General features: G+C 36.7%; 1 protein-coding gene across 4 annotated transcripts in view; it reads left to right on the top strand.

The window, feature by feature from the left end:
* NAALADL2 (N-acetylated alpha-linked acidic dipeptidase like 2) overlaps nucleotides 1–14,456 on the top strand; it is a 416,888-nt gene that overhangs the window by 111,974 nt on the left and 290,458 nt on the right. Inside the window, exon 1 of one of the 4 annotated variants that reach the window (XM_069864507.1) lies at nucleotides 2,024–2,076. The exons of the other annotated variants lie outside the window; for them this stretch is intronic. The gene's annotated coding sequence lies outside the window, so the exon portion shown is untranslated. Of the gene's footprint in view, nucleotides 1–2,023; nucleotides 2,077–14,456 lie in introns of those variants that run through there. 4 annotated transcript variants of the gene reach the window in all.

Raw genomic sequence — 14,456 nt, 5'->3', positions numbered from 1 at the left:
TTATACTTCTGGTTCTCAATGAAAAAAGACTTAATAGGTAAATCAATGTCCTGTATCTTTCTTACTTGCCTTCAGACTTGTACATTTTTAGTCTAGACTTTTTAATAAACTGGATTTGTGTGCTAAGGCTGTCTGTTGGTGCATTTTTTTGAGTTTAGCATTAGTGACAGAGAATGTATGGTTTGGAGAGGAAAAGCAGCCCGACAGCAGGTGGAGCAATGAACTATTTACATTGCTGTATTCTAGTATTGCATTTGCTTTTTTTATATTGTACTTGCTCCATCTCCTTTTCCTCAGGCTGTTCTGATCAATTGTCAAACATCTGCCTGTCAAAAGAAAAAAAAAAAAAGAAAAAGTTGACTCTCTATTCTGAAGATTAATTGGGTTATTTCAGTCATAGGGAAGTTGCCAGCTCTTGTAAAGATGGGAGGAAAAGGGACACACATTCCAACAGCTATTGATTAATAACAGATGTATATTCAATGGGATGGAAGATAAACTGCTCTTTCCAGGGATTTGATAGATAGGATGCTTGCTTCCCAGTTTCCCTTAGAATGCTGCAGGGCACCTCTCTTGGGCTGCAGAGGGTGATACCTAATGAATTTCCATTGATTACATGATAGCAAGCATTGATCAGACCTCTGTTGCCAGTCAAGTCTGTACTCCTGCTGCTTCTGCCAACCTTCCTGCAGCAGCAAATAACAGTTTCAGAAGGCTGTTTTCTTCAGTTTCTTTTCTTTCATGTTATTTCTTTGTGCTATTAAGGACTGACTTGAAATGATATATGTTCCTAGAAAAGATCAAGTCTTATAAAAATCGGCCGCATGGGCATGCTCTCTTTATCAGTTACTTTGTTTATTGTGTAAAGTGTCCAGCAGAGTGTATAATCCAGTGTTTTGGTCAATTAGTAAATCAATATAATCCAAAGCAGACTTATAAACTGCACACAGACAACCTAGGGAACAGGATCTTTAAAGCTGATAGCATCAGCCAGCATGTCTGAAGTTATAATGACAAAAGTACTGGTAAGAGAGTAACTAAATGCTTGATTGCTTTGTAATGCCATTGTGAATAAAAGGGACTCTGCTTTTATACACAATGTGAGGGAAAAGCATTGTTGGCCTACTGTCGTGATTTTGTGATTTCATGTGCGTTAGCTGTATGTAGATATGTAGCTGTGTGTAGTAGAAGGGGCAGGCAGAAAATATAAAGAAGTAAAAGAAGAGATTGATAGCAGAACTAGTAGGGAACTGCATGAAATGGTAATTCCTAATCCACTTGCAGAGGAAGCCTGAAGCGTTTCAGATGCTCTCTGTGCATCATACACAGTAGAGTTGGTTCAGGTTTTTGTTTTCACCTGTCATTGGTATTGTCCTTGTTTGTCTTGTAAAACTAATTGTTGGATTTTTTTGCATGTATTTGAGCTGTGTTATTCCTTAGATGAAATCTGGATTGATTTTTAAAGACTACTCACCTTTTATTCCTGCCAGTGTCCTGATATTTCTCTTGAATTTCACACTGTGAGCTCATATATGACTACATTTCAGTACTACTGCAGACTTCCTCATTTGAAGGCTGCATCGCTTGCAGGTCATTGAACTATCAAGAACTGGATAGGATTGACTAGCCTGGATATTAACTTTTTGGTGGATTGACAGGTATTTTCCTGGATGTTAGCAACAGAGGTCAAACTAATATGCAAGTCATATTCTGTCCACATACCGTACTGTGCTCTTTTGGTTTGATCTTGTGTTGTGCTGGGCACCACCAGCAATATCCAGTGACCAACAAATTTAATTTGAAAAAAATTGTAAAGGACTAATTTAATCCAGACAGCAAGTAGCTATTTGAAACATAGCTCTTTAATATTTGATGTGGGTTGGGTGTGGCATTTTTTCCACCCTTTTGTTTGTTGTTGTTGTTGTTACATGCATGAAAACTGTTTAAGGTGGTCAAGACTTTCTCTGGGTCACTGCACCCCAGAAGACAGACATTAAAAAGAGCATGTGTCCAACCTTTAATAAAATTTTTGACACGATCCCACAAGCATCACTTCTGGCAATTGTGCTTTGCCATGTATTGCTGCAGCAGATCCAAGTAAAGTGGCCAGATTAGTGTTCTTTAACTGAAGGGTGTTTGGATGAAGGGAAGAGAATAGACTGCATGATTATGTGAAAGTAAATCTGTTGCGTGATAAATTATACTTTCTTTTTCATTTGTTGTATCAGTCAAATTAAAATTGCATTAGCATTGGTATTAGTTTCTAAATTTCAGTGGCTGTACAGGTGAAAGAAATGCCTGCAAGCAGAGAGAGGTTAATTTAATGAGATATTTAAATGTTCAACTTAACTTCCTGATGTTGCCCCTTAGATGTGCGCACTCGTTGTTGGGGATAAACTGCACTTTTGCTGCCAGAGGAAAGTTGTCTGGAGTATCAAGAACCATCAAATTTCAGAGAATTTCCTCTTAGTGAAAAGCAAGAACTTCTCCTTAAATGTGAAAATGATGTATGGAAGTTCATACAATAATTTGTTTTAATTTACAACACATCACAGCCTGTATGGATATTTTTTTTCCTGAGCCTGATACTGTTTGAAAGAATTTCCTTCAGCTTCTAGTTACAAAGTAATAACAATGGTTGTCACAGTTTTGACATCGTGATAAATATTAATGAAATACTTCATATAAACCATGGTAAAGCCTCCTTGGAAATTCAGTCGGATCATTTCCCTCATTAGCTGAGAGCTCCTTTGTCATTCATGCAGTAGCTCACTCTTCTGGAAGAACAGAACTATGTTTTTCAATGAAAATTTCAAGACATCTCTTTGTGTCATGTGTCATGTGGTCTTCTCTAACTCATTTTACAAGAGTAACTCTTTCAATCAATTCCCAAATTCTAAAATTACTTTAAAATATATTTTTTTGGTCACAAACATGCATGATGTTTTAGAAATCACTTCAAATTATATAAAACTTGGGAGTATTTCCCAGGCATGTATAGAGAAGTTGCATTATTCATTTGAGAAAATAATTTGTTTAATCACCTTGTGTTTTGGGGCTTTACTGTCTTTGAATGCCTCCTAAGGCCTTTGTATGCCTCTTAATATCAGCCTCCTGGCCGATGACTCCAGTATCTCATCATTTGGAAGGTTGCTAGCATATTGGCTGTCAGTCATTGAGGTTCTACACATTGTTTTTCGTTCTCAGAATATCCATAACTGTGCTTCTAAGTTACATCACATTAACTCAAGATGTTGTCTTCTGATCTCTTATAAAGAAATAATAATGAAAACATGAAGGTCTTCCTGATTCCAGCTCCTTGGGCTATACCACCTGCTAGCTGCAATTACCTGAGGCTTTCCATCAGCAGTATTTTCCTATACCGCCAAACTTCAAAGGAAATATACTGTGTTACCTTGTATTAATGATGAATTGTAATGTTGTGTGATGAAATTTCTGTCTTTTCTTGTCTTGCTTAGATATTTGTGCAACTTTGCAGTTTAACTAATCTAGAAGTTTTGATTTGATTTCAGATTTTCAGAAAATGCATAGATAAAAAGGCCAAGTAAATGTTTTCATCTGGTTTGATCAAAAATCTGTCTAAAATTCGAGGGTTCTCTAAAAGGAGTATTTATTTTATTCTGTGAGATGTCTTGTGAATGTAATATATAATGTGTAATATTTCTTCCGGTTTTGGAGAATTTAAGCAGAATTTATTTGCTCACAGTTCAAACCCTCCTTCAGTGTACTTAGCACCGTCTTTGTGGGCTGAGCCTGGCTGTATCCTTGACTTTTTGCTTCTCTGTTTTTTGTTTTGTTTTTTTTTTTTTTTTTTTGCCCTTCCATTCTCCTCCCCTCTTCTTTGACTACACATCCCTCAAATACAGCTTCTTTGTTCATGCAGATAACATCATTGACAAGCATGCTTTTGGGATGGAGATTTGTCCCCTGTGCTTTGAGAGTGCTCTCATTTCAGCTATCTCCATCCAAAAAGAGAACGATCAGTTTTATCAAGTAAAATCCCACTTCAAAAAAAATCTGGCGTTATGTGAACCTTATGAGGTTCAACAAGGCCACGTGCAAGGTCCTATGCCTTGGTCAGGGCAACCAGGGAAAGTATAAGGTCTCCAGGGAGACAGTATAACGGACTTGCAGTACTGAAAGGGGGCATACAAGAAAGCTATGGGGGACTTTTTACAAAGACATGTAGTGATAGGATGAGGGGGAATGACTATACATTGGAGAGGGGAAGATTTAGACTAGACATTAGGAAGAAATTCTTCACAATGAGGGTGGTTGCCCAGGGAAGTTGTGACTGCCCCATCCCTGAGGTGTTCAAGGCCAGGCTGGATGGGGCCTTGGGTGGCCTGATCTAGTGGGAGGTGTCCCTGCCTCTGACGGGGGTTTGGAAATAGCTGATCTTTAAGGTTCCTTCTAACCCAAACTATTCTATGATTCGGTGATAACATAGGATCTCATTCTAAGATGGCTGAGTTCAGTCATACCGCAACTGCATACAAACCTGAATTTGTACGTTTCATTCACTCATCAACAAGAAATTGTTCCATTTTCCACATAGTTGTAGTGAATTCAGGTTTTAGAAATGATTTTTCTGCTATTTGAGAGGCAAGATTGACAGGTGGAATGCAACAAGGACTCTAGATTATAACCTGACTTTCTACTGAACATACTAAATATTTGGATGGGAACTTTATCTCAAAAAAACCCCACCCCAAACTGGAAGCTGAATAGCTGAGAATTTGGGGGTGGAGGGTGGGTATTTTTCCTTAGGCATTCATATTTTCATTTAATTCTTCTTCTGAAAGAAACCCCAACACAAAGTTTTAATTCTTATGAAGAAATCTCTCTTTTTTTTTTTTATTTGATAGATACTTTTGTTGTGCAACATTTCTAAGCAATCCGTAAAGATCTTGGATTTGTTTAAAGTGATTCAGGATGTCTTTTGTAGCTCTAAAATAGTGTGTGTTTTTAAAATTCACTTAAAAGAAAAGCAGAACTTCAGAACCATGAAGGTAGAACTACGTCCAGTCTGCTAGTAAATTATATCCCCAAGCACTCATCTTTGTGTTTTGTTTTTTTTTTTTTTTAAAAGGAACCAGTGCTTTCTTAGGGAAAATCTCAAAAATCCAGTATTTGTGGTGGTGTAAAGAGGGTGGGAAGTGCCCTATTCAGTGTTTTGATAGCCTATGATTAGAAAGTGTGGCCGTAACAATACAGCAGGACTTGTATTCTACTCTATCAGCAGTCTGTGCAAGCCTTACTTTAAAAATAATCTTTCAATCACTTTTTCTTCCTCATTAACTAGGTGAGAAATTACATTATAAACTACAATGTGGGTGTACCATAATCTTCCCCTGTAGCTCATGGTGGAACAAACAATCTAATCTTGAGTCAGGAGGCTACTTCTGTAAATAAAGAACCTGAAGAGAGCTGTGTGTGAGGAGGAGAAGGTGCTTGCATGTAGTCATGTTTTGAGCCTATGCAGACCTCAGTTTGGCAGGTTTTTCTAATAGGTAGAAACGTATTAGATGCTATAAGGTGATTTTTAAAAAATAAGTATTATTCTTTTAAAAATATTGAATAAATCCATAATCTATTTTCTCAAGATGGCACTCTCATTTGAGGGAGACTTAAAACGAATGTCTCTAAGGAACACCTCCCTTCATACCAGAAATGGCATGTGGTCTTATAAAATGCAGGTAATGAGCACTAACCTGAAGATAAACATTTCTTATTCTTTACTAGGTCTTTATATCCTCCACTACTTCTATCCTGCATCTTTTATCCAACTGTTTGATATCTTAAAGATTGTAGTTTTTGTGGTAGCATCTTTGGAGTTTGCAAACCTTTTCTGTTTGAAAGATCTTTGGTTTTTATCTGTTTTCGTGTTACTTCCTTTTGTCCTGACTTTGGGATACCTTTGTTGCAATAAGGTGGTTGCTCTAAAACTGTAAGAATGAAAACAGTGTTGAAGACAGCAAATAGTATAAAATACTCTCTTCAGAAATAAATTCTTTTTTTTAAGGTAATGAAGTTTAGAGAAGAACTTAGCGTTTCTCAGTTCTCATTGTCTGGCAGTGGGCACGTGGTACAGTTATATAATGCAAATTTAGAAGTACAGTTTTTATTTAAAAGAAACTTTACACTGACTTTTCCTACTGTGAACAGATTCCAAAATCTTCAAGTTTTTTTTTATTGGTCCCAGGCTTTGTATGTCACAGCAGTTCCTAGTGTCTTGAACACAGCTTAATTGGCTCCCAGATGTGGGAACAAAATGGTCTGAGATCTGCAGACAACATGGACATATGCAATTACATCATTTGAGTGTATTGGTTGGAAGCCCTATAGACTCTCTTTTTTATATCAGAGCTCCTTTTTCGCAATCAGAAAGAATTTGTTATGGAAGGCTTTAGTAATCTGATGTGGATGTATATTCCCTATTCACATGGGTCTAAAACCAAGCATAACTTTGTCTTTGAAGTATGTTGTATTTTCCCTGAATTCTTTGCATTACAGTCTGAGGAGTGGGATCAAAAACTGGTGCTAACAGCAGCGATGTCTATATGATTTATCATTGTCTGTTGATAATATTTTTTAGCATGGCACCCAAATAAAGACAGCTTCTTACAAAAGATTATGAAATAAAAAAAAAAAAAAGGTTCTGTTATTACCAAATAAATAACTCTAAAGAGTGCCATTCCAAAAGTAGTATATGATATTACTGTTTCTTCAAGATATTGTTAGCACAATAGTCTTAACAGGGCAAACGTACTTCTAACTCAAGATCACCTTCACCCGATCAGCTACTGCTAATGCTTCCCTTAATGAAAATTCATGATAACAGAAAAGAGGTGAGTGGTGGTGATCTAAAATAGATACCATCACAAACAAATTTGTTTTATGAATTTGTGCCACATGAAGCCTTGGGAAATCTTATACACATGAATGCGTTCACAAATTATGTTTATCTTGTACGTGCACAAGAGCAAATTACATTTTTTTTAGTCTTCAGGGTATCTGCGAGTGGGTCTATTCTTGCCAATTCAGTCTGAACTAAGAAATATATCAGTAAGACTCTAGACTTTGCAAGGTCACTTCAGATGGATAGAGTTATATGAAATATCTTGTTGAAGCTTGAAAACAGATGAAATTCAGATGGTTTTACTTTTCAGTATGATGTGGAATTCTCACTAGTTCGGGAAAAGTATGTAGAAGGACCAGTCAAAGTGTCACAGAAGTGATTAAAATGTTCTTCCAGGTTCTGCTGTTACACATAAGGAAGGAAACCATAGTTTTGGAAAGACAAAACTAAGCCAAATTACCTCTAGGTACAAGTCACAATTTCCTTTTTACTTCTTTTTCCACGGAGAAGGTGTTAAGAGATATGTTCTGTAAAATGGATCAGTCAAAAAAAAAAGCTAAATATTTAAGTGTGTTACATGAGGCTTAATTACAACATTATATATTGGATTCTTTCCAGCATTAGCAGCAGTGTTTGCTGTGCCTACCTCCCACTGCTGCAAGTCAGGAACCAGCAAAACACAATTTCATCTTGGTCTTGGTTGTAGTTATATCATCTAGTTATAAATAAGTGAAAGAATTGCACTAAAAGAGGTTATTTTCACTTTTCATGTTCACTTTTTATCACATAGAGAGGTGATCACAGTGTGCAACTGTCTGGGATACTTTTGGTAAGTTTTTTCAAGTATCAAATCTATTTCTGAGTTTTTTCAGGTTAGTTGCAAGCCCTGGCATTTCAAGCAACGACAGCAGAAGTAAAACCACACAGCTATGAGTAATTTGCCATTTCCCAATAACTTTCCAAACAGAAACAAGTGGGTTTTGCATAGCTTTCACAATTGCTTTGAAGAGCTTTCAAATGTACCTCTCATGTTGAAACAATCTTCTAACTTTGGATTCCCACACACCAGCCAGTTGTGTGTCCTAAGTAGTCCTCTGCAGGGCATTCCCAGACTGATCTGTGAGAATTTAGTGGTTGAACCACTCCTATTTCTTCTTCTGTGGCTGCCAAACCAGTTATTTTAGCTATCGACTTTCCCTTTTAATTTCCGTTGTCTTAGTTGTTCACATGTACTAAAGAATGGAAGTTATTAACTTGGATGATGACAGAGGTACTGAACACAAACTTGTTTAAACTGGGTACGTAGTCTCAAATTTATATGCCAAATCTTCAGGTGGAAGCAAGTTCTCCGCTAATAGTGTTGTAGGTTCTGTTAGCTTTTCAATCCATGTCTGAAAAGACTTTTATATTTTCTTTCCTATCCTGTCTCAGTGAAAGGCTTCTCTGAATTAATACAGACGGTTGAATTCAACTTATTACAAATAGGGAAACAAGACCTACAGGGAATACGTGACATTTACCTTGGGACAGTGTTATGGAGGAATGCAGTAGGTGTCTGGTCCAGGAGGATCTGCTAAATAGGTACGGCACATGCCCGCCGGTATCATAGCCCCCAATAGGGATATGAGACCTATAATAGAAGACCAAATGAAGATCAAAACTATATTGCACATTATTATGTCATAAGAAAAGAGCAAGAGAAATAAAAGCCATGGCCGTTACCCTGGTTATTTGCAATAGAAGCATATTGGTAAGTAATATTCAAGCAGTCCTAGGCATGGGCCATGATGAGGAAGGACAAAATTGAAATGTCAATGGTCTTTGCTAGTCCTGAAATGAGTACTTCTTCCCTATTGTATTTACCATATTGATACAGTTTGAAGTCAAATTCTTAATGAGCAATCCCTTAGGCTCCCTGTAGCTGTGGGAAAGTTTCTTATTATATTCTGCAGGGCTTAATTTTCTATGCAGGACTGTTCATGTTTTTAGTTCAAGGGGGAAAAAAAAAATAGAAGTATTACTGAAGAGAGATGTTGGAGAAAAAAAAGAAGACTGCTAGTGAAGATACACTGACCAAGAGCTATCAGTCCTTGTTGAGCAGAATAACTAATGTTTTGATGTGTCTTAGATGGCAAAGGAAACTGCCATTCCTTCAAGTGTTATTGAAGGGCTTTCTTTTCCTCTTAACCTGTATCACTGTGTCTTGATGCTTGGGGAGCGTATCATCTTCCTCTTTAGAAATCAATGTAGTAGATATGATCTTTAGTACATGCCTTGCATTGAAGGGATGGGAAAAGTTTTTTTAGAGTTTGAGGATGGTAAAGATGAGGAAAAGTCTTTTCGCCTGCTTTGCTCTAATCATGTTTGTGAGTTGGCTTTGGCTGATATCTTGCAATTTGAACAGTCATTGTTGAGTAAAACTGACAATCTAAAATCCCAAATATAAGGATATTAGAAATGAAAATATTTGATGCTTTCTTACTGGGTTTGATAAGACTCCTTATAGTCTCCCTCGCTTCTAAACTATATAACTTTGGTTGTGTGATAAACTTGTGTTAATATTCTTTAAAAATCTCTGTGAAATGTCAGACTTTGAAGTGGTAATCACAGATGTAATGGAGATCTGTAAATCCTGTAAGTAATTTAGTTGTTATTTTTTAATTTGTTAATAAATCTTTGAAGTGTTAGGACTGTGTTTTACAAACCTCAGATATTAAATGGAGAACTTGCCCTTTAAAAATGGGTATTGGTGAATAGTAGTAGTAATATGAAAAACTTGATAAAGTACATGTCCTGGAAGCAGTAAGAAAAACAATAAGACAAAGATAGTCAGTTCTTGAAGATCCATTTCTGCAGTATAAAAATAGACATGAGACTACATTTTAGTTCAATTTAAAAATAATGAATCTCAAATAAGTATGTAGTGGGAACATAATCAATGCAAATCTATGTAAATAGGTAGTTATGGTGAATTAGAATGTAGTATTGCTGAATGGACTTCTCAAAATTTGATTAACTGAAAAGACCAAAGACCCTGCTTACCAAGAAAAATGTTCTTTATTCTATACAAGTTGCTTTGTTAATTTGAGAAGCTGTTGATTTTGGACCATTAATCATAGTAATTAGAGACAGATTTAGTGAGCTTCAGTGCAGTTCTCAACAAGACTAATAGTTGTGTAATCCAGTGTTTATTAATATAAATGAAGTAAATTAGAAGCATGACATTATAGAGAGGAGGAAGAAACTTCAGGAACTTTCCTAGATCCTCCCCAAACTCCATTAATTTATAGCAATGTGTTTTTCTTCAGTAGTTTGCTTTGTTGTTCCAGTCTCCTTTTTAGTCCCACAATAACAGTGCAGCAATTCAGCCTGGATAAGCAGCCTAGGAGAAGAATGTGTGCAATGATCTCTAACTGTGTTTACAGTTACTTAATACCTGTAGGTTTTGATATTTGAGTGGAGAAGTGAGTAGAGCACTTAGCAGCCCTGTCATTTTTATTTTATACATATTCTTATCAGTAAGATCATGTTCTTCATTCATCTGGAGGCTCTGAACCAGGATTGCCAGCACATGCATGATTTCATACGAAGGGAGACTCCCACCCCAAAGTGGTGCAACAGTTTATCTATCAGCATTGCTGTGCACAGGTCTAAGTAAGAAAAACTGTGTACAGTGTTGTCTCCTTGCTGCTTCTCACAGGTAGGGGAGAGTGAATTTTTAGTCTGCTAGAGATGTGACAATTGCATGTGTCTTTAGCTTTACTTCAGAGAGGAAATGGCATATGATCGTTGTAGCACAGAGTTGACAGGATTTCTCTAGCTCTGAATTTTTCATATCTCCCCTTTTCTGAGGCCAGTAGCCTTGGGGAGTCTGGGTTTTCTCACTCTGGGGTTTACATGGCAGATTAATGCTTGTTTGTAATAAAATGTTCCAGCGTCTGGCTTCTGCTGACGTTTTTCTGGGGTTCTGGCATGACGTCTATGGATCTGTGTATGTTCCTGTGCATGGGGAACAGATTTTCAGGGGCTTTATTGGACTTGTGTGCCAAAACACCTTCTTTTTGAGCTGTGTCTCGTGAAGGGGAAAAGCTCAGATTTCTTTAGGATTAGCATCAGTTTCTCATTATAAACCTAATGTTTCAGTGATTTCAGAAATGTGAAGTTTCCTGATGGCCTGCTTGACCCTCCTGGATTCCAGTTCTAGCTTTTCTCTTTCAAAATTCTTTATTAAAAAAAAAAAAAAGGAAGAAAATAATGTGAATTTCACATGATTGAAAGACTCTTCATACCTAAGAGTCAAAATGTCTATAAATTAAAAATCTCTGAGTGCATTTAGTGGCTGGAAGAAACGTGCATGTGTGTGCGTGTCTCTTTCCTGCTTTCTCCAGCAAAACTCACTAAGTGAACTGATCCACAGATCCACAAGAGTTGTCAGCAATTTCTTCTTCAGAGGTATTTTCTTTTTACGAGTAACTCTCCCTTCCCCTCTGAAATGGAAAGTTTGTTTTTTAACAGGGCTGTTCTTGACCTCCTTTCACCATTTTATTTTGAATTCATAGGCTTAGCTCTGTATTGAAAATCATTTTGTAAATCTAAATACTATAAGAAAACCTAAGAGCTCACTTCAGAAAAAAGACGCAAGGAAAGCAGCAATTGTCATATTCATGTATGTTGAATAGCAATTTCTTCTTATGTAAAATACTAGGCGGCGGTTTTAAAGAAGATAATTTCCTATCCAATCTAGGCTCCTACTTATGAGTCACCTGACAAAAATATCATTAAGAAGTAGTTGCGTGATGTGTGCTCGTCCTTCATTCCAGTTATTCCAGTGTCTTTCCAGCGAATGGGTTGGGATGTAAGACCAGCTTTCCTGTGGAAGCTCCTTAGGGTAGGTGGTTTCTGTTTTGCCTCCTTTGATTTGAGTAAGACAGGCCTATTTGCAGTTGTGAATTCTTTTGGAGCGTGCCTTCACATGCAACTTTTCATACGTTTTTGGATTGCCTTAAAAGAAATCCGTACCTATAGTTGACCTACTTAATCTGTGCAATTACTCCTCTTTGCTAGGGTGTACGCACATCTTGTTCTCATCTCTATTTTTTTTCCAGTTCAGAAGTTATTTCACTCCTTGTTAAAAATTCCATCTGGTTGGTAATGGGAACTTGAGTTCAGTGTTTTTATTGTTACAATTATTGGCCAGAATAATGGAGGCAGAAATCAGACTACCAATTTGGAAAATCACAGCTCATTCCCTGCTTTCTCAGAAATCCTGCTGGATTAATTTAGAGCTTTTTAATAGTGATGCGTAAGGCAAATGGCGTCCTACTGAAAGCAAGTGAAATGTCAGGGATTGTTGGTTCTAGTTAAAAGCGCGCCTGTTTCTCAGCAAAGATTGATGCTGCGGCATCTCTTTTTCTATGAATCTATTAAGGAACTTACAAGTATGGTATGTGCCTAATTGTTACCTTTTGTGTGATGCTGAATTTACTCATATGTTTCTTCCTTCCCGGCTGTAAAGCTACAAAATTCTTCAAAGCTCCAGAGTCTGCAATCTACATAAATGGAGTGTTTCTGGGTTAAATTGTATCTGAGTAGGGTGTATGTAGAGGGACTCAGCCCTGTAAAACCCTGTATGATCTGTGATCCAGCAGAACTTATTAATGAACTAAAATGGAAGGGTATAAGTAATTTTCCTGAAGATTTGGTCATTTGGTTTATTACTGACTTAGTACTGGTACTCTTATCAATACTGTATTATCTGTCCCTTAGTCAATATAATTAAAAATTGGCAAATTGCTTCAACTGCTAAATATAAGACATTTTTGGTTAGAATGTACTCTTTTCAGTTGTGTTAAAATCATAGAAAGATAGAACGGTTTGGATCAGAAAGGGCCTTAAACATCATCTAGTTCCAGCCCCTCTGCTGTGGGCAGCGACACCTTCCACTGAATCAGGTTGCTTAAAGCCCTGTCCAACCTGATTTTGAACGCCTCCAGGGATGCTGACTAATAGGAAAGAATGATGTTTGCTTGCCTTCTTTTACTAAGCATATACAGGCTACTCTGCATCTTTATAGGACACAGAGAACAGTTTATAGATTAAAAATAAATATAAAAGTTTTTAACCTAGATAGAGTAAATTTTTGGCTGTATTTATGTATGCAGAGGGAGGACCAATAACTACTAACTTCTTAGTTACGCAGATTACTGTATGACATCTAATGCTATCTAGTGCTTTGGTTATAGCACTTTTGACCCGCATGTTTTGCTTTGCATTCTTCCTGTAAATCTTGCTTTGGTAAAGTTGCCCTAATAAATTATTTCCTGTGTTTTCTGAAGTGTTGCATTGCCCCTTGGCTATCATAGGGAAACAGCTGTGATTTAAGACATCAACTTTGCTATTAACATCAAGTGGCTGCATAACAACTATGAATCATCTTTATGAATGTGTTCTGACTAAATCACAGGACTCATTAGATGTGGATGGATGGATATCTGAGAAAGTGATACAAGTAATAGGCTGTCTTCTAAGATAATGAAAAAGTTTTCACCTTCAGTTTTCTTTATATGCTTGCTTTGGAAATGGTGGCTTTCTAATAGAAATACTTGCGAACGTGCAGCTGTAAATGAGTCTATCACTGTAAACCCAGTTGTATGCACAAAAATGATTCGTGTGATCATATGGCAATTATTCACAATTGAGACTTCTTGGAAGTTTTCTGGCATATAATGACCAAGAAAGAATTGTTCCTGCTGCTCTCTGAGGAAGGCATGAAGATTTATTGTAATGAATTGCACGGGAACGTGCAGAAGACAAATTTCCTGAATTTCTGATGTGCCAAAACAGTCATTTAAATAGCATGCATTCCTTCTACACATGGTTTGTATGGGAGAGTATTTAGTCTTTTCTGTATAATTTATTTATTTCAAGGAAATTTTTATTCTTCTACAGAAGAACCCAAAGATTTAAGCAAATTGCCTCTTGGCCAAGCCATATCTCTTAACCTAGCAAATATAATTCATCCCCCAAATAAGCTAGGGTAATCTGCTCTTCCTGATAATTTCTTGCTATAATCAGATTTTTCATAGTTGCTCTCTAAATACTAATTTTAGTTTGATAAAGCTTTCGATTTATTTGCTGCGAAAAATGGTTATTTAACAACAATAACAAAAAAACCCAAATCAGTCTGAACATTAACTGCCTCAAGACGCAAACTCATTAGAAGCAAATACTCTGACTGATTGAGCTGATACTGAGGGTGATAATAATTCCATTACAGTAGTGCCTTAGGATCCAGACTGTAAATGAGGTTCTCATTCTTGTAGGTACAGAACTAAGATCCACTGCAGCCCTCAAAAGCTTCAAAACTGGAAGTGAAATGAGAAACAAAGATATGAATACAATTCCCCCATCTCCCCCCATTTTTTTTTTTTAAAAAAAGGAGACATATTTGGATCCTAAGCGGATGTGCCAAACTCCATTCTTCATAAGAAGAAAAATAACTGCCAGAAAGATAAAATGCTTAAAATAATTTAAGTAGAGCTCTCGTATGAAACACTGTTATGCAAGAATATGG

This window comes from Phaenicophaeus curvirostris, chromosome 10 (genome assembly GCF_032191515.1).
Source record: "Phaenicophaeus curvirostris isolate KB17595 chromosome 10, BPBGC_Pcur_1.0, whole genome shotgun sequence".
Lineage (NCBI taxonomy): Eukaryota > Metazoa > Chordata > Aves > Cuculiformes > Cuculidae > Phaenicophaeus > Phaenicophaeus curvirostris.
The sequence above is the reverse complement of the archived record's forward strand: the minus strand, read 5'-3'. Positions and strand labels throughout refer to the sequence as shown.